Genomic DNA, 16,334 nt, shown 5'->3' with positions numbered 1-16,334 from the left:
TTGTCCCGGTCTCCGCTGTGTTTCAGGGCCATAGAGGTCCTTTCTAGGTGTTGATCCACCATCTTGTCTGGATACTGACTGGATCCGGGTGACTGAAGCGGCCCACTGATCTGGATACAGAATGGATCTGGTGGCTACGGTGACCTCGGAATAAGGGATTTCTTTAAAAGACTCTTTTATTCATATAAGATTTTCTCCAACTTTTCAGATGGAGGCATGAGAAGGAGATTGCCTTGATTGGGCTTGTGGTTATTGGTGGACCGAGGACAGAGCTACAACAAAATGCAATAGCAGAATCAATTTGGCCGTCCGCCAACACGCTGCAGGAGGGCGTGCCACTGGTCATCGTCTGTATTTGCACTCTCTGCGTTTGCGCTGTCAGCACTTAGTGTTTATTTAGCTGGCATGGGAAGGCAGCACTTTCTTGTACGTGACGGGAAGCAAACTCTGGAAGGCTCTCTTTAGTGACGGGTCCAAACAAAGATCTCATCAGCTCCTCTAGCCCTATCGGCGACTCGTGCACTTCGAGCCTTCTTAACGACGGCGCAAGTGGCTGACTGCTGACTGCTGACTGCTGACTGCGTTGGTGGTATAGTGGTGAGCATAGCTGCCTTCCAAGCAGTTGACCCGGGTTCGATTCCCGGCCAACGCATGTCCTTTGGCTCGGGCTGATGTCGAAGCAGAACTCCTTCTGTGACCTGTGGCTCCTCCCAAAACTTTTGGATGGATCGTTCAGAAGCCGAAAAGAGGTAGCTCTCCCCGTCGGGGAATCGAACCCCGGTCTTCCGCATGACAGGCGGACATACTGTCCACTATACTAACGAGGAGCTGTGCATGTTGCTGTTTCTCCCCCAACCGACGCTACTGCACCGACATAACTGAACAATGCATGGCTTTTTCTGACGCTGACACAGCCCTAGCACCGTCAAATTCCGGATGGACTCATCATTAGCTAAAGTGGCATTACATTTGGAACACTACCCGTTGCAGGGGTCATTGTTTGGACTCTTTTTTTTTTTTTTTTTTTAAATAGTGCTTTAAACAAAAAGGATTGTGTCAATGCAACTGAACAACATTAATTAGGAACACAGTGCGTCAATAAAGCAAAATGACAGTTAAAGGCATTTCGTCATTGAAATCGATGATGTCATCATTCAGCTAAGTTCAGTTTAAATAGTATCTGTGCAATAATTTTCAATCAAGTCAACGATATCGCTGTACATGAAGTATCCCCAGCTATGCCTGCCAGAGGCGACAGAGGCAAGGAACCAAAACTCGATCGGTGAAAAAATGGAGAAAAAACCCGGTGAGAAACCAGGCTCAGTCGGGGAGACAGTTCTCCTCTGGTCAGAAGAAACCAGCAAATCAGCTCCAGGCTGCAGAAAAGTCAGACTGTGCAGAAGAATCATCTGTTTCCTGTGGTCTTGTCCTGGTGGTCGTCTAAGACAAGGTCTTTACAGGGGATCTGTATCTGGGGCTCATCTAGTTGTCCCGGTCTCCGCTGTGTTTCAGGGCCATAGAGGTCCTTTCTAGGTGTTGATCCACCATCTTGTCTGGATACTGACTGGATCCGGGTGACTGAAGCGGCCCACTGATCTGGATACAGAATGGATCTGGTGGCTACGGTGACCTCGGAATAAGGGATTTCTTTAAAAGACTCTTTTATTCATATAAGATTTTCTCCAACTTTTCAGATGGAGGCATGAGAAAGAGATTGCCTTGATTGGGCTTGTGGTTATTGGTGGACCGAGGACAGAGCTACAACAAAATGCAATAGCAGAATCAATTTGGCCGTCCGCCAACACGCTGCAGGAGGGCGTGCCACTGGTCATCGTCTGTATTTGCACTCTCTGCGTTTGCGCTGTCAGCACTTAGTGTTTATTTAGCTGGCATGGGAAGGCAGCACTTTCTTGTACGTGACGGGAAGCAAACTCTGGAAGGCTCTCTTTAGTGACGGGTCCAAACAAAGATCTCATCAGCTCCTCTAGCCCTATCGGCGACTCGTGCACTTCGAGCCTTCTTAAGGACGGCGCAAGTGGCTGACTGCTGACTGCGTTGGTGGTATAGTGGTGAGCATAGCTGCCTTCCAAGCAGTTGACCCGGGTTCGATTCCCGGCCAACGCATGTCCTTTGGCTCGGGCTGATGTCGAAGCAGACCTCCTTCTGTGACCTGTGGCTCCTCCCAAAACTTTTGGATGGATCGTTCAGAAGCCGAAAAGAGGTAGCTCTCACCGTCGGGGAATCGAACCCCGGTCTTCCGCGTGACAGGTGGAGATACTGTCCACTATACTAACGAGGAGCTGTGCATGTTGCTGTTTCTCCCCCAACCGACGCTACTGCACCGACATAACTGAACAATGCATGGCTTTTTCTGACGCTGACACAGCCCTAGCACCGTCAAATTCCGGATGGACCCATCATTAGCTAAAGTGGCATTACATTTGGAACACTACCCGTTGCAGGGGTCATTGTTTGGACTCTTTTTTTTTTTTTTTAAATAGTGCTTTAAACAAAAAGGATTGTGTCAATGCAACTGAACAACATTAATTAGGAACACAGTGCGTCAATAAAGCAAAATGACAGTTAAAGGCATTTCGTCATTGAAATCGATGATGTCATCATTCAGCTAAGTTCAGTTTAAATAGTATCTGTGCAATAATTTTCAATCAAGTCAACGATATCGCTGTACATGAAGTGTACCCAGCTATGCCTGCCAGAGGCGACAGAGGCAAGGAACCAAAACTCGATCGGTGAAAAAATGGAGAAAAAACCCGGTGAGAAACCAGGCTCAGTCGGGGAGACAGTTCTCCTCTGGTCAGAAGAAACCAGCAAATCAGCTCCAGGCTGCAGAAAAGTTCGACTGTGCAGAAGAATCATCTGTTTCCTGTGGTCTTGTTCTGGTGGTCGTCTAAGACAAGGTCTTTACAGGGGATCTGTATCTGGGGCTCATCTAGTTGTCCCGGTCTCCGCTGTGTTTCAGGGCCATAGAGGTCCTTTCTAGGTGTTGATCCACCATCTTGTCTGGATACTGACTGGATCCGGGTGACTGAAGCGGCCCACTGATCTGGATACAGAATGGATCTGGTGGCTACGGTGACCTCGGAATAAGGGATTTCTTTAAAAGACTCTTTTATTCATATAAGATTTTCTCCAACTTTTCAGATGGAGGCATGAGAAGGAGATTGCCTTGATTGGGCTTGTGGTTATTGGTGGACCGAGGACAGAGCTACAACAAAATGCAATAGCAGAATCAATTTGGCCGTCCGCCAACACGCTGCAGGAGGGCGTGCCACTGGTCATCGTCTGTATTTGCACTCTCTGCGTTTGCGCTGTCAGCACTTAGTGTTTATTTAGCTGGCATGGGAAGGCAGCACTTTCTTGTACGTGACGGGAAGCAAACTCTGGAAGGCTCTCTTTAGTGACGGGTCCAAACAAAGATCTCATCAGCTCCTCTAGCCCTATCGGCGACTCGTGCACTTCGAGCCTTCTTAACGACGGCGCAAGTGGCTGACTGCTGACTGCGTTGGTGGTATAGTGGTGAGCATAGCTGCCTTCCAAGCAGTTGACCTGGGTTCGATTCCCGGCCAACGCATGTCCTTTGGCTCGGGCTGATGTCGAAGCAGAACTCCTTCTGTGACCTGTGGCTCCTCCCAAAACTTTTGGATGGATCGTTCAGAAGCCGAAAAGAGGTAGCTCTCCCCGTCGGGGAATCGAACCCCGGTCTTCCGCGTGACAGGCGGAGATACTGTCCACTATACTAACGAGGAGCTGTGCATGTTGCTGTTTCTCCCCCAACCGACGCTACTGCACCGACATAACTGAACAATGCATGGCTTTTTCTGACGCTGACACAGCCCTAGCACCGTCAAATTCCGGATGGACCCATCATTAGCTAAAGTGGCATTACATTTGGAACACTACCCGTTGCAGGGGTCATTGTTTGGACTCTTTTTTTTTTTTTTTTTTAAATAGTGCTTTAAACAAAAAGGATTGTGTCAATGCAACTGAACAACATTAATTAGGAACACAGTGCGTCAATAAAGCAAAATGACAGTTAAAGGCATTTCGTCATTGAAATCGATGATGTCATCATTCAGCTAAGTTCAGTTTAAATAGTATCTGTGCAATAATTTTCAATCAAGTCAACGATATCGCTGTACATGAAGTGTCCCCAGCTATGCCTGCCAGAGGCGACAGAGGCAAGGAACCAAAACTCGATCGGTGAAAAAATGGAGAAAAAACCCGGTGAGAAACCAGGCTCAGTCGGGGAGACAGTTCTCCTCTGGTCAGAAGAAACCAGCAAATCAGCTCCAGGCTGCAGAAAAGTTCGACTGTGCAGAAGAATCATCTGTTTCCTGTGGTCTTGTCCTGGTGGTCGTCTAAGACAAGGTCTTTACAGGGGATCTGTATCTGGGGCTCATCTAGTTGTCCCGGTCTCCGCTGTGTTTCAGGGCCATAGAGGTCCTTTCTAGGTGTTGATCCACCATCTTGTCTGGATACTGACTGGATCCGGGTGACTGAAGCGGCCCACTGATCTGGATACAGAATGGATCTGGTGGCTACGGTGACCTCGGAATAAGGGATTTCTTTAAAAGACTCTTTTATTCATATAAGATTTTCTCCAACTTTTCAGATGGAGGCATGAGAAAGAGATTGCCTTGATTGGGCTTGTGGTTATTGGTGGACCGAGGACAGAGCTACAACAAAATGCAATAGCAGAATCAATTTGGCCGTCCGCAAACACGCTGCAGGAGGGCGTGCCACTGGTCATCGTCTGTATTTGCACTCTCTGCGTTTGCGCTGTCAGCACTTAGTGTTTATTTAGCTGGCATGGGAAGGCAGCACTTTCTTGTACGTGACGGGAAGCAAACTCTGGAAGGCTCTCTTTAGTGACGGGTCCAAACAAAGATCTCATCAGCTCCTCTAGCCCTATCGGCGACTCGTGCACTTCGAGCCTTCTTAACGACGGCGCAAGTGGCTGACTGCTGACTGCTGACTGCGTTGGTGGTATAGTGGTGAGCATAGCTGCCTTCCAAGCAGTTGACCCGGGTTCGATTCCCGGCCAACGCATGTCCTTTGGCTCGGGCTGATGTCGAAGCAGAACTCCTTCTGTGACCTGTGGCTCCTCCCAAAACTTTTGGATGGATCGTTCAGAAGCCGAAAAGAGGTAGCTCTCCCCGTCGGGGAATCGAACCCCGGTCTTCCGCATGACAGGCGGAGATACTGTCCACTATACTAACGAGGAGCTGTGCATGTTGCTGTTTCTCCCCCAACCGACGCTACTGCACCGACATAACTGAACAATGCATGGCTTTTTCTGACGCTGACACAGCCCTAGCACCGTCAAATTCCGGATGGACCCATCATTAGCTAAAGTGGCATTACATTTGGAACACTACCCGTTGCAGGGGTCATTGTTTGGACTCTTTTTTTTTTTTTTTTTTTAAATAGTGCTTTAAACAAAAAGGATTGTGTCAATGCAACTGAACAACATTAATTAGGAACACAGTGCGTCAATAAAGCAAAATGACAGTTAAAGGCATTTCGTCATTGAAATCGATGATGTCATCATTCAGCTAAGTTCAGTTTAAATAGTATCTGTGCAATAATTTTCAATCAAGTCAACGATATCGCTGTACATGAAGTATCCCCAGCTATGCCTGCCAGAGGCGACAGAGGCAAGGAACCAAAACTCGATCGGTGAAAAAATGGAGAAAAAACCCGGTGAGAAACCAGGCTCAGTCGGGGAGACAGTTCTCCTCTGGTCAGAAGAAACCAGCAAATCAGCTCCAGGCTGCAGAAAAGTCAGACTGTGCAGAAGAATCATCTGTTTCCTGTGGTCTTGTCCTGGTGGTCGTCTAAGACAAGGTCTTTACAGGGGATCTGTATCTGGGGCTCATCTAGTTGTCCCGGTCTCCGCTGTGTTTCAGGGCCATAGAGGTCCTTTCTAGGTGTTGATCCACCATCTTGTCTGGATACTGACTGGATCCGGGTGACTGAAGCGGCCCACTGATCTGGATACAGAATGGATCTGGTGGCTACGGTGACCTCGGAATAAGGGATTTCTTTAAAAGACTCTTTTATTCATATAAGATTTTCTCCAACTTTTCAGATGGAGGCATGAGAAAGAGATTGCCTTGATTGGGCTTGTGGTTATTGGTGGACCGAGGACAGAGCTACAACAAAATGCAATAGCAGAATCAATTTGGCCGTCCGCCAACACGCTGCAGGAGGGCGTGCCACTGGTCATCGTCTGTATTTGCACTCTCTGCGTTTGCGCTGTCAGCACTTAGTGTTTATTTAGCTGGCATGGGAAGGCAGCACTTTCTTGTACGTGACGGGAAGCAAACTCTGGAAGGCTCTCTTTAGTGACGGGTCCAAACAAAGATCTCATCAGCTCCTCTAGCCCTATCGGCGACTCGTGCACTTCGAGCCTTCTTAACGACGGCGCAAGTGGCTGACTGCTGACTGCGTTGGTGGTATAGTGGTGAGCATAGCTGCCTTCCAAGCAGTTGACCCGGGTTCGATTCCCGGCCAACGCATGTCCTTTGGCTCGGGCTGATGTCGAAGCAGACCTCCTTCTGTGACCTGTGGCTCCTCCCAAAACTTTTGGATGGATCGTTCAGAAGCCGAAAAGAGGTAGCTCTCCCCGTCGGGGAATCGAACCCCGGTCTTCCGCGTGACAGGTGGAGATACTGTCCACTATACTAACGAGGAGCTGTGTATGTTGCTGTTTCTCCCCCAACCGACGCTACTGCACCGACATAACTGAACAATGCATGGCTTTTTCTGACGCTGACACAGCCCTAGCACCGTCAAATTCTGGATGGACCCATCATTAGCTAAAGTGGCATTACATTTGGAACACTACCCGTTGCAGGGGTCATTGTTTGGACTCTTTTTTTTTTTTTTTTTTTAAATAGTGCTTTAAACAAAAAGGATTGTGTCAATGCAACTGAACAACATTAATTAGGAACACAGTGCGTCAATAAAGCAAAATGACAGTTAAAGGCATTTCGTCATTGAAATCGATGATGTCATCATTCAGCTAAGTTCAGTTTAAATAGTATCTGTGCAATAATTTTCAATCAAGTCAACGATATCGCTGTACATGAAGTGTCCCCAGCTATGCCTGCCAGAGGCGACAGAGGCAAGGAACCAAAACTCGATCGGTGAAAAAATGGAGAAAAAACCCGGTGAGAAACCAGGCTCAGTCGGGGAGACAGTTCTCCTCTGGTCAGAAGAAACCAGCAAATCAGCTCCAGGCTGCAGAAAAGTCAGACTGTGCAGAAGAATCATCTGTTTCCTGTGGTCTTGTCCTGGTGGTCGTCTAAGACAAGGTCTTTACAGGGGATCTGTATCTGGGGCTCATCTAGTTGTCCCGGTCTCCGCTGTGTTTCAGGGCCATAGAGGTCCTTTCTAGGTGTTGATCCACCATCTTGTCTGGATACTGACTGGATCCGGGTGACTGAAGCGGCCCACTGATCTGGATACAGAATGGATCTGGTGGCTACGGTGACCTCGGAATAAGGGATTTCTTTAAAAGACTCTTTTATTCATATAAGATTTTCTCCAACTTTTCAGATGGAGGCATGAGAAAGAGATTGCCTTGATTGGGCTTGTGGTTATTGGTGGACCGAGGACAGAGCTACAACAAAATGCAATAGCAGAATCAATTTGGCCGTCCGCCAACACGCTGCAGGAGGGCGTGCCACTGGTCATCGTCTGTATTTGCACTCTCTGCGTTTGCGCTGTCAGCACTTAGTGTTTATTTAGCTGGCATGGGAAGGCAGCACTTTCTTGTACGTGACGGGAAGCAAACTCTGGAAGGCTCTCTTTAGTGACGGGTCCAAACAAAGATCTCATCAGCTCCTCTAGCCCTATCGGCGACTCGTGCACTTCGAGCCTTCTTAAGGACGGCGCAAGTGGCTGACTGCTGACTGCGTTGGTGGTATAGTGGTGAGCATAGCTGCCTTCCAAGCAGTTGACCCGGGTTCGATTCCCGGCCAACGCATGTCCTTTGGCTCGGGCTGATGTCGAAGCAGACCTCCTTCTGTGACCTGTGGCTCCTCCCAAAACTTTTGGATGGATCGTTCAGAAGCCGAAAAGAGGTAGCTCTCACCGTCGGGGAATCGAACCCCGGTCTTCCGCGTGACAGGTGGAGATACTGTCCACTATACTAACGAGGAGCTGTGCATGTTGCTGTTTCTCCCCCAACCGACGCTACTGCACCGACATAACTGAACAATGCATGGCTTTTTCTGACGCTGACACAGCCCTAGCACCGTCAAATTCCGGATGGACCCATCATTAGCTAAAGTGGCATTACATTTGGAACACTACCCGTTGCAGGGGTCATTGTTTGGACTCTTTTTTTTTTTTTTTAAATAGTGCTTTAAACAAAAAGGATTGTGTCAATGCAACTGAACAACATTAATTAGGAACACAGTGCGTCAATAAAGCAAAATGACAGTTAAAGGCATTTCGTCATTGAAATCGATGATGTCATCATTCAGCTAAGTTCAGTTTAAATAGTATCTGTGCAATAATTTTCAATCAAGTCAACGATATCGCTGTACATGAAGTGTACCCAGCTATGCCTGCCAGAGGCGACAGAGGCAAGGAACCAAAACTCGATCGGTGAAAAAATGGAGAAAAAACCCGGTGAGAAACCAGGCTCAGTCGGGGAGACAGTTCTCCTCTGGTCAGAAGAAACCAGCAAATCAGCTCCAGGCTGCAGAAAAGTTCGACTGTGCAGAAGAATCATCTGTTTCCTGTGGTCTTGTTCTGGTGGTCGTCTAAGACAAGGTCTTTACAGGGGATCTGTATCTGGGGCTCATCTAGTTGTCCCGGTCTCCGCTGTGTTTCAGGGCCATAGAGGTCCTTTCTAGGTGTTGATCCACCATCTTGTCTGGATACTGACTGGATCCGGGTGACTGAAGCGGCCCACTGATCTGGATACAGAATGGATCTGGTGGCTACGGTGACCTCGGAATAAGGGATTTCTTTAAAAGACTCTTTTATTCATATAAGATTTTCTCCAACTTTTCAGATGGAGGCATGAGAAGGAGATTGCCTTGATTGGGCTTGTGGTTATTGGTGGACCGAGGACAGAGCTACAACAAAATGCAATAGCAGAATCAATTTGGCCGTCCGCCAACACGCTGCAGGAGGGCGTGCCACTGGTCATCGTCTGTATTTGCACTCTCTGCGTTTGCGCTGTCAGCACTTAGTGTTTATTTAGCTGGCATGGGAAGGCAGCACTTTCTTGTACGTGACGGGAAGCAAACTCTGGAAGGCTCTCTTTAGTGACGGGTCCAAACAAAGATCTCATCAGCTCCTCTAGCCCTATCGGCGACTCGTGCACTTCGAGCCTTCTTAACGACGGCGCAAGTGGCTGACTGCTGACTGCTGACTGCTGACTGCGTTGGTGGTATAGTGGTGAGCATAGCTGCCTTCCAAGCAGTTGACCCGGGTTCGATTCCCGGCCAACGCATGTCCTTTGGCTCGGGCTGATGTCGAAGCAGAACTCCTTCTGTGACCTGTGGCTCCTCCCAAAACTTTTGGATGGATCGTTCAGAAGCCGAAAAGAGGTAGCTCTCCCCGTCGGGGAATCGAACCCCGGTCTTCCGCATGACAGGCGGAGATACTGTCCACTATACTAACGAGGAGCTGTGCATGTTGCTGTTTCTCCCCCAACCGACGCTACTGCACCGACATAACTGAACAATGCATGGCTTTTTCTGACGCTGACACAGCCCTAGCACCGTCAAATTCCGGATGGACTCATCATTAGCTAAAGTGGCATTACATTTGGAACACTACCCGTTGCAGGGGTCATTGTTTGGACTCTTTTTTTTTTTTTTTTTTTAAATAGTGCTTTAAACAAAAAGGATTGTGTCAATGCAACTGAACAACATTAATTAGGAACACAGTGCGTCAATAAAGCAAAATGACAGTTAAAGGCATTTCGTCATTGAAATCGATGATGTCATCATTCAGCTAAGTTCAGTTTAAATAGTATCTGTGCAATAATTTTCAATCAAGTCAACGATATCGCTGTACATGAAGTATCCCCAGCTATGCCTGCCAGAGGCGACAGAGGCAAGGAACCAAAACTCGATCGGTGAAAAAATGGAGAAAAAACCCGGTGAGAAACCAGGCTCAGTCGGGGAGACAGTTCTCCTCTGGTCAGAAGAAACCAGCAAATCAGCTCCAGGCTGCAGAAAAGTCAGACTGTGCAGAAGAATCATCTGTTTCCTGTGGTCTTGTCCTGGTGGTCGTCTAAGACAAGGTCTTTACAGGGGATCTGTATCTGGGGCTCATCTAGTTGTCCCGGTCTCCGCTGTGTTTCAGGGCCATAGAGGTCCTTTCTAGGTGTTGATCCACCATCTTGTCTGGATACTGACTGGATCCGGGTGACTGAAGCGGCCCACTGATCTGGATACAGAATGGATCTGGTGGCTACGGTGACCTCGGAATAAGGGATTTCTTTAAAAGACTCTTTTATTCATATAAGATTTTCTCCAACTTTTCAGATGGAGGCATGAGAAAGAGATTGCCTTGATTGGGCTTGTGGTTATTGGTGGACCGAGGACAGAGCTACAACAAAATGCAATAGCAGAATCAATTTGGCCGTCCGCCAACACGCTGCAGGAGGGCGTGCCACTGGTCATCGTCTGTATTTGCACTCTCTGCGTTTGCGCTGTCAGCACTTAGTGTTTATTTAGCTGGCATGGGAAGGCAGCACTTTCTTGTACGTGACGGGAAGCAAACTCTGGAAGGCTCTCTTTAGTGACGGGTCCAAACAAAGATCTCATCAGCTCCTCTAGCCCTATCGGCGACTCGTGCACTTCGAGCCTTCTTAACGACGGCGCAAGTGGCTGACTGCTGACTGCGTTGGTGGTATAGTGGTGAGCATAGCTGCCTTCCAAGCAGTTGACCCGGGTTCGATTCCCGGCCAACGCATGTCCTTTGGCTCGGGCTGATGTCGAAGCAGACCTCCTTCTGTGACCTGTGGCTCCTCCCAAAACTTTTGGATGGATCGTTCAGAAGCCGAAAAGAGGTAGCTCTCCCCGTCGGGGAATCGAACCCCGGTCTTCCGCGTGACAGGTGGAGATACTGTCCACTATACTAACGAGGAGCTGTGTATGTTGCTGTTTCTCCCCCAACCGACGCTACTGCACCGACATAACTGAACAATGCATGGCTTTTTCTGACGCTGACACAGCCCTAGCACCGTCAAATTCCGGATGGACCCATCATTAGCTAAAGTGGCATTACATTTGGAACACTACCCGTTGCAGGGGTCATTGTTTGGACTCTTTTTTTTTTTTTTTTTTAAATAGTGCTTTAAACAAAAAGGATTGTGTCAATGCAACTGAACAACATTAATTAGGAACACAGTGCGTCAATAAAGCAAAATGACAGTTAAAGGCATTTCGTCATTGAAATCGATGATGTCATCATTCAGCTAAGTTCAGTTTAAATAGTATCTGTGCAATAATTTTCAATCAAGTCAACGATATCGCTGTACATGAAGTGTCCCCAGCTATGCCTGCCAGAGGCGACAGAGGCAAGGAACCAAAACTCGATCGGTGAAAAAATGGAGAAAAAACCCGGTGAGAAACCAGGCTCAGTCGGGGAGACAGTTCTCCTCTGGTCAGAAGAAACCAGCAAATCAGCTCCAGGCTGCAGAAAAGTCAGACTGTGCAGAAGAATCATCTGTTTCCTGTGGTCTTGTCCTGGTGGTCGTCTAAGACAAGGTCTTTACAGGGGATCTGTATCTGGGGCTCATCTAGTTGTCCCGGTCTCCGCTGTGTTTCAGGGCCATAGAGGTCCTTTCTAGGTGTTGATCCACCATCTTGTCTGGATACTGACTGGATCCGGGTGACTGAAGCGGCCCACTGATCTGGATACAGAATGGATCTGGTGGCTACGGTGACCTCGGAATAAGGGATTTCTTTAAAAGACTCTTTTATTCATATAAGATTTTCTCCAACTTTTCAGATGGAGGCATGAGAAAGAGATTGCCTTGATTGGGCTTGTGGTTATTGGTGGACCGAGGACAGAGCTACAACAAAATGCAATAGCAGAATCAATTTGGCCGTCCGCCAACACGCTGCAGGAGGGCGTGCCACTGGTCATCGTCTGTATTTGCACTCTCTGCGTTTGCGCTGTCAGCACTTAGTGTTTATTTAGCTGGCATGGGAAGGCAGCACTTTCTTGTACGTGACGGGAAGCAAACTCTGGAAGGCTCTCTTTAGTGACGGGTCCAAACAAAGATCTCATCAGCTCCTCTAGCCCTATCGGCGACTCGTGCACTTCGAGCCTTCTTAAGGACGGCGCAAGTGGCTGACTGCTGACTGCGTTGGTGGTATAGTGGTGAGCATAGCTGCCTTCCAAGCAGTTGACCCGGGTTCGATTCCCGGCCAACGCATGTCCTTTGGCTCGGGCTGATGTCGAAGCAGACCTCCTTCTGTGACCTGTGGCTCCTCCCAAAACTTTTGGATGGATCGTTCAGAAGCCGAAAAGAGGTAGCTCTCACCGTCGGGGAATCGAACCCCGGTCTTCCGCGTGACAGGTGGAGATACTGTCCACTATACTAACGAGGAGCTGTGCATGTTGCTGTTTCTCCCCCAACCGACGCTACTGCACCGACATAACTGAACAATGCATGGCTTTTTCTGACGCTGACACAGCCCTAGCACTGTCAAATTCCGGATGGACCCATCATTAGCTAAAGTGGCATTACATTTGGAACACTACCCTTTGCAGGGGTCATTGTTTGGACTCTTTTTTTTTTTTTTTAAATAGTGCTTTAAACAAAAAGGATTGTGTCAATGCAACTGAACAACATTAATTAGGAACACAGTGCGTCAATAAAGCAAAATGACAGTTAAAGGCATTTCGTCATTGAAATCGATGATGTCATCATTCAGCTAAGTTCAGTTTAAATAGTATCTGTGCAATAATTTTCAATCAAGTCAACGATATCGCTGTACATGAAGTGTACCCAGCTATGCCTGCCAGAGGCGACAGAGGCAAGGAACCAAAACTCGATCGGTGAAAAAATGGAGAAAAAACCCGGTGAGAAACCAGGCTCAGTCGGGGAGACAGTTCTCCTCTGGTCAGAAGAAACCAGCAAATCAGCTCCAGGCTGCAGAAAAGTTCGACTGTGCAGAAGAATCATCTGTTTCCTGTGGTCTTGTTCTGGTGGTCGTCTAAGACAAGGTCTTTACAGGGGATCTGTATCTGGGGCTCATCTAGTTGTCCCGGTCTCCGCTGTGTTTCAGGGCCATAGAGGTCCTTTCTAGGTGTTGATCCACCATCTTGTCTGGATACTGACTGGATCCGGGTGACTGAAGCGGCCCACTGATCTGGATACAGAATGGATCTGGTGGCTACGGTGACCTCGGAATAAGGGATTTCTTTAAAAGACTCTTTTATTCATATAAGATTTTCTCCAACTTTTCAGATGGAGGCATGAGAAGGAGATTGCCTTGATTGGGCTTGTGGTTATTGGTGGACCGAGGACAGAGCTACAACAAAATGCAATAGCAGAATCAATTTGGCCGTCCGCCAACACGCTGCAGGAGGGCGTGCCACTGGTCATCGTCTGTATTTGCACTCTCTGCGTTTGCGCTGTCAGCACTTAGTGTTTATTTAGCTGGCATGGGAAGGCAGCACTTTCTTGTACGTGACGGGAAGCAAACTCTGGAAGGCTCTCTTTAGTGACGGGTCCAAACAAAGATCTCATCAGCTCCTCTAGCCCTATCGGCGACTCGTGCACTTCGAGCCTTCTTAACGACGGCGCAAGTGGCTGACTGCTGACTGCGTTGGTGGTATAGTGGTGAGCATAGCTGCCTTCCAAGCAGTTGACCTGGGTTTGATTCCCGGCCAACGCATGTCCTTTGGCTCGGGCTGATGTCGAAGCAGAACTCCTTCTGTGACCTGTGGCTCCTCCCAAAACTTTTGGATGGATCGTTCAGAAGCCGAAAAGAGCTAGCTCTCCCCGTCGGGGAATCGAACCCCGGTCTTCCGCGTGACAGGCGGAGATACTGTCCACTATACTAATGAGGAGCTGCGCATGTTGCTGTTTCTCCCCCAACCGACGCTACTGCACCGACATAACTGAACAATGCATGGCTTTTTCTGACGCTGACACAGCCCTAGCACCGTCAAATTCCGGATGGACCCATCATTAGCTAAAGTGGCATAACATTTGGAACACTACCCGTTGCAGGGGTCATTGTTTGGACACTTTTTTTTTTTTTTTTTTTTTTAAATTGCGCTTTAAACAAAAATGATTGTGTCAATGCAACTGAACAACATTAATTAGGAACACACTGCGTCAATAAAGCAAAATGACAGTTAAAGGCATTTCGTCATTGAAATCGATGATGTCATCATTCAGCTAAGTTCAGTTTAAATAGTATCTGTGCAATAATTTTCAACAATCAAGTCAACGATATCGCTGTACATGAAGTGTCCCCAGCTATGCCTGCCAGAGGCGACAGAGGCAAGGAACCAAAACTCGATCGGTGAAAAAATGGAGAAAAAACCCGGTGAGAAACCAGGCTCAGTCGGGGAGACAGTTCTCCTCTGGTCAGAAGAAACCAGCAAATCAGCTCCAGGCTGCAGAAAAGTCAGACTGTGCAGAAGAATCATCTGTTTCCTGTGGTCTTGTCCTGGTGGTCGTCTAAGACAAGGTCTTTACAGGGGATCTGTATCTGGGGCTCATCTAGTTGTCCCGGTCTCCGCTGTGTTTCAGGGCCATAGAGGTCCTTTCTAGGTGTTGATCCACCATCTTGTCTGGATACTGACTGGATCCGGGTGACTGAAGCGGCCCACTGATCTGGATACAGAATGGATCTGGTGGCTACAGTGACCTCGGAATAAGGGATTTCTTTAAAAGACTCTTTTATTCATATAAGATTTTCTCCAACTTTTCAGATGGAGGCATGAGAAAGAGATTGCCTTGATTGGGCTTGTGGTTATTGGTGGACCGAGGACAGAGCTACAACAAAATGCAATAGCAGAATCAATTTGGCCGTCCGCCAACACGCTGCAGGAGGGCGTGCCACTGGTCATCGTCTGTATTTGCACTCCCTGCGTTTGCGCTGTCAGCACTTAGTGTTTATTTAGCTGGCATGGGAAGGCAGCACTTTCTTGTACGTGACGGGAAGCAAACTCTGGAAGGCTCTCTTTAGTGACGGGTCCAAACAAAGATCTCATCAGCTCCTCTAGCCCTATCGGCGACTCGTGCACTTCGAGCCTTCTTAACGACGGCGCAAGTGGCTGACTGCTGACTGCGTTGGTGGGATAGTGGTGAGCATAGCTGCCTTCCAAGCAGTTGACCCGGGTTCGATTCCTGGCCAACGCATGTCCTTTGGCTCGGGCTGATGTCGAAGCAGAACTCCTTCTGTGACCTGTGGCTCCTCCCAAAACTTTTGGATGGATCGTTCAGAAGCCGAAAAGACGTAGCTCTCCCCGTCGGGGAATCGAACCCCGGTCTTCCGCGTGACAGGCGGAGATACTGTCCACTATACTAACGAGGAGCTGTGCATGTTGCTGTTTCTCCCCCAACCGACGCTACTGCACCGACATAACTGAACAATGCATGGCTTTTTCTGACGCTGACACAGCCCTAGCACCGTCAAATTCCGGATGGACCCATCATTAGCTAAAGTGGCATTACATTTGGAACACTACCCGTTGCAGGGGTCATTGTTTGGACTCTTTTTTTTTTTTTTTTTTTTAAATAGTGCTTTAAACAAAAAGGATTGTGTCAATGCAACTGAACAACATTAATTAGGAAAACAGTGCGTCAATAAAGCAAAATGACAGTTAAAGGCATTTCGTCATTGAAATCGATGATGTCATCATTCAGCTAAGTTCAGTTTAAATAGTATCTGTGCAATAATTTTCAATCAAGTCAACGAAATTGCTGTACATGAAGTGTCCCCAGCTATGCCTGCCAGAGGCGACAAAGGCAAGGAACCAAAACTCGATCGGTGAAAAAATGGAGAAAAAAAGCCGGTGAGAAACCAGGCTCAGTCGGGGAGACAGTTCTCCTCTGGTCAGAAGAAACCAGCAAATCAGCTCCAGGCTGCAGAAAAGTCAGACTGTGCAGAAGAATCATCTGTTTCCTGTGGTCTTGTCCTGGTGGTCGTCTAAGACAAGGTCTTTACAGGGGATCTGTATCTGGGGCTCATCTAGTTTTCCCGGTCTCCGCTGTGTTTCAGGGCCATAGAGGTCCTTTCTAGGTGTTGATCCACCATCTTGTCTGGATACTGACTGGATCCGGGTGACTGAAGCGGCCCACTGATCTG

At 48.1% G+C, this 16,334-nt stretch overlaps 14 non-coding genes across 14 annotated transcripts; 9 read left to right on the top strand and 5 right to left on the bottom strand.

The window, feature by feature from the left end:
- Positions 1 to 580: 580 nt before the first annotated feature.
- Positions 581 to 652, top strand: trnag-ucc (transfer RNA glycine (anticodon UCC)). The gene has a single exon. It is a non-coding gene; the product is annotated as a tRNA-Gly (tRNA).
- Positions 653 to 755: 103 nt separating this feature from the next.
- On the bottom strand, positions 756 to 827 carry trnad-guc (transfer RNA aspartic acid (anticodon GUC)). The gene has a single exon. It is a non-coding gene; the product is annotated as a tRNA-Asp (tRNA).
- A 1,225-nt stretch (positions 828 to 2,052) lies between these two features.
- Positions 2,053 to 2,124, top strand: trnag-ucc (transfer RNA glycine (anticodon UCC)). The gene has a single exon. It is a non-coding gene; the product is annotated as a tRNA-Gly (tRNA).
- A 1,396-nt stretch (positions 2,125 to 3,520) lies between these two features.
- On the top strand, positions 3,521 to 3,592 carry trnag-ucc (transfer RNA glycine (anticodon UCC)). Its single transcript has one exon. It is a non-coding gene; the product is annotated as a tRNA-Gly (tRNA).
- A 103-nt stretch (positions 3,593 to 3,695) lies between these two features.
- Positions 3,696 to 3,767, bottom strand: trnad-guc (transfer RNA aspartic acid (anticodon GUC)). The gene has a single exon. It is a non-coding gene; the product is annotated as a tRNA-Asp (tRNA).
- Positions 3,768 to 4,998: 1,231 nt separating this feature from the next.
- Positions 4,999 to 5,070, top strand: trnag-ucc (transfer RNA glycine (anticodon UCC)). Its single transcript has one exon. It is a non-coding gene; the product is annotated as a tRNA-Gly (tRNA).
- A 103-nt stretch (positions 5,071 to 5,173) lies between these two features.
- Positions 5,174 to 5,245, bottom strand: trnad-guc (transfer RNA aspartic acid (anticodon GUC)). Its single transcript has one exon. It is a non-coding gene; the product is annotated as a tRNA-Asp (tRNA).
- A 1,225-nt stretch (positions 5,246 to 6,470) lies between these two features.
- Positions 6,471 to 6,542, top strand: trnag-ucc (transfer RNA glycine (anticodon UCC)). Its single transcript has one exon. It is a non-coding gene; the product is annotated as a tRNA-Gly (tRNA).
- A 1,400-nt stretch (positions 6,543 to 7,942) lies between these two features.
- On the top strand, positions 7,943 to 8,014 carry trnag-ucc (transfer RNA glycine (anticodon UCC)). The gene has a single exon. It is a non-coding gene; the product is annotated as a tRNA-Gly (tRNA).
- A 1,410-nt stretch (positions 8,015 to 9,424) lies between these two features.
- On the top strand, positions 9,425 to 9,496 carry trnag-ucc (transfer RNA glycine (anticodon UCC)). Its single transcript has one exon. It is a non-coding gene; the product is annotated as a tRNA-Gly (tRNA).
- A 103-nt stretch (positions 9,497 to 9,599) lies between these two features.
- trnad-guc (transfer RNA aspartic acid (anticodon GUC)) lies at positions 9,600 to 9,671 on the bottom strand. Its single transcript has one exon. It is a non-coding gene; the product is annotated as a tRNA-Asp (tRNA).
- Positions 9,672 to 10,896: 1,225 nt separating this feature from the next.
- trnag-ucc (transfer RNA glycine (anticodon UCC)) lies at positions 10,897 to 10,968 on the top strand. The gene has a single exon. It is a non-coding gene; the product is annotated as a tRNA-Gly (tRNA).
- Positions 10,969 to 12,367: 1,399 nt separating this feature from the next.
- trnag-ucc (transfer RNA glycine (anticodon UCC)) lies at positions 12,368 to 12,439 on the top strand. The gene has a single exon. It is a non-coding gene; the product is annotated as a tRNA-Gly (tRNA).
- A 3,049-nt stretch (positions 12,440 to 15,488) lies between these two features.
- On the bottom strand, positions 15,489 to 15,560 carry trnad-guc (transfer RNA aspartic acid (anticodon GUC)). The gene has a single exon. It is a non-coding gene; the product is annotated as a tRNA-Asp (tRNA).
- Positions 15,561 to 16,334: the final 774 nt, after the last annotated feature.

This window comes from Carassius carassius, chromosome 8, assembly GCF_963082965.1.
Source record: "Carassius carassius chromosome 8, fCarCar2.1, whole genome shotgun sequence".
Taxonomy (NCBI): Eukaryota; Metazoa; Chordata; class Actinopteri; order Cypriniformes; family Cyprinidae; genus Carassius; species Carassius carassius.
This window is presented reverse-complemented; position numbering and strand designations above follow the sequence as displayed.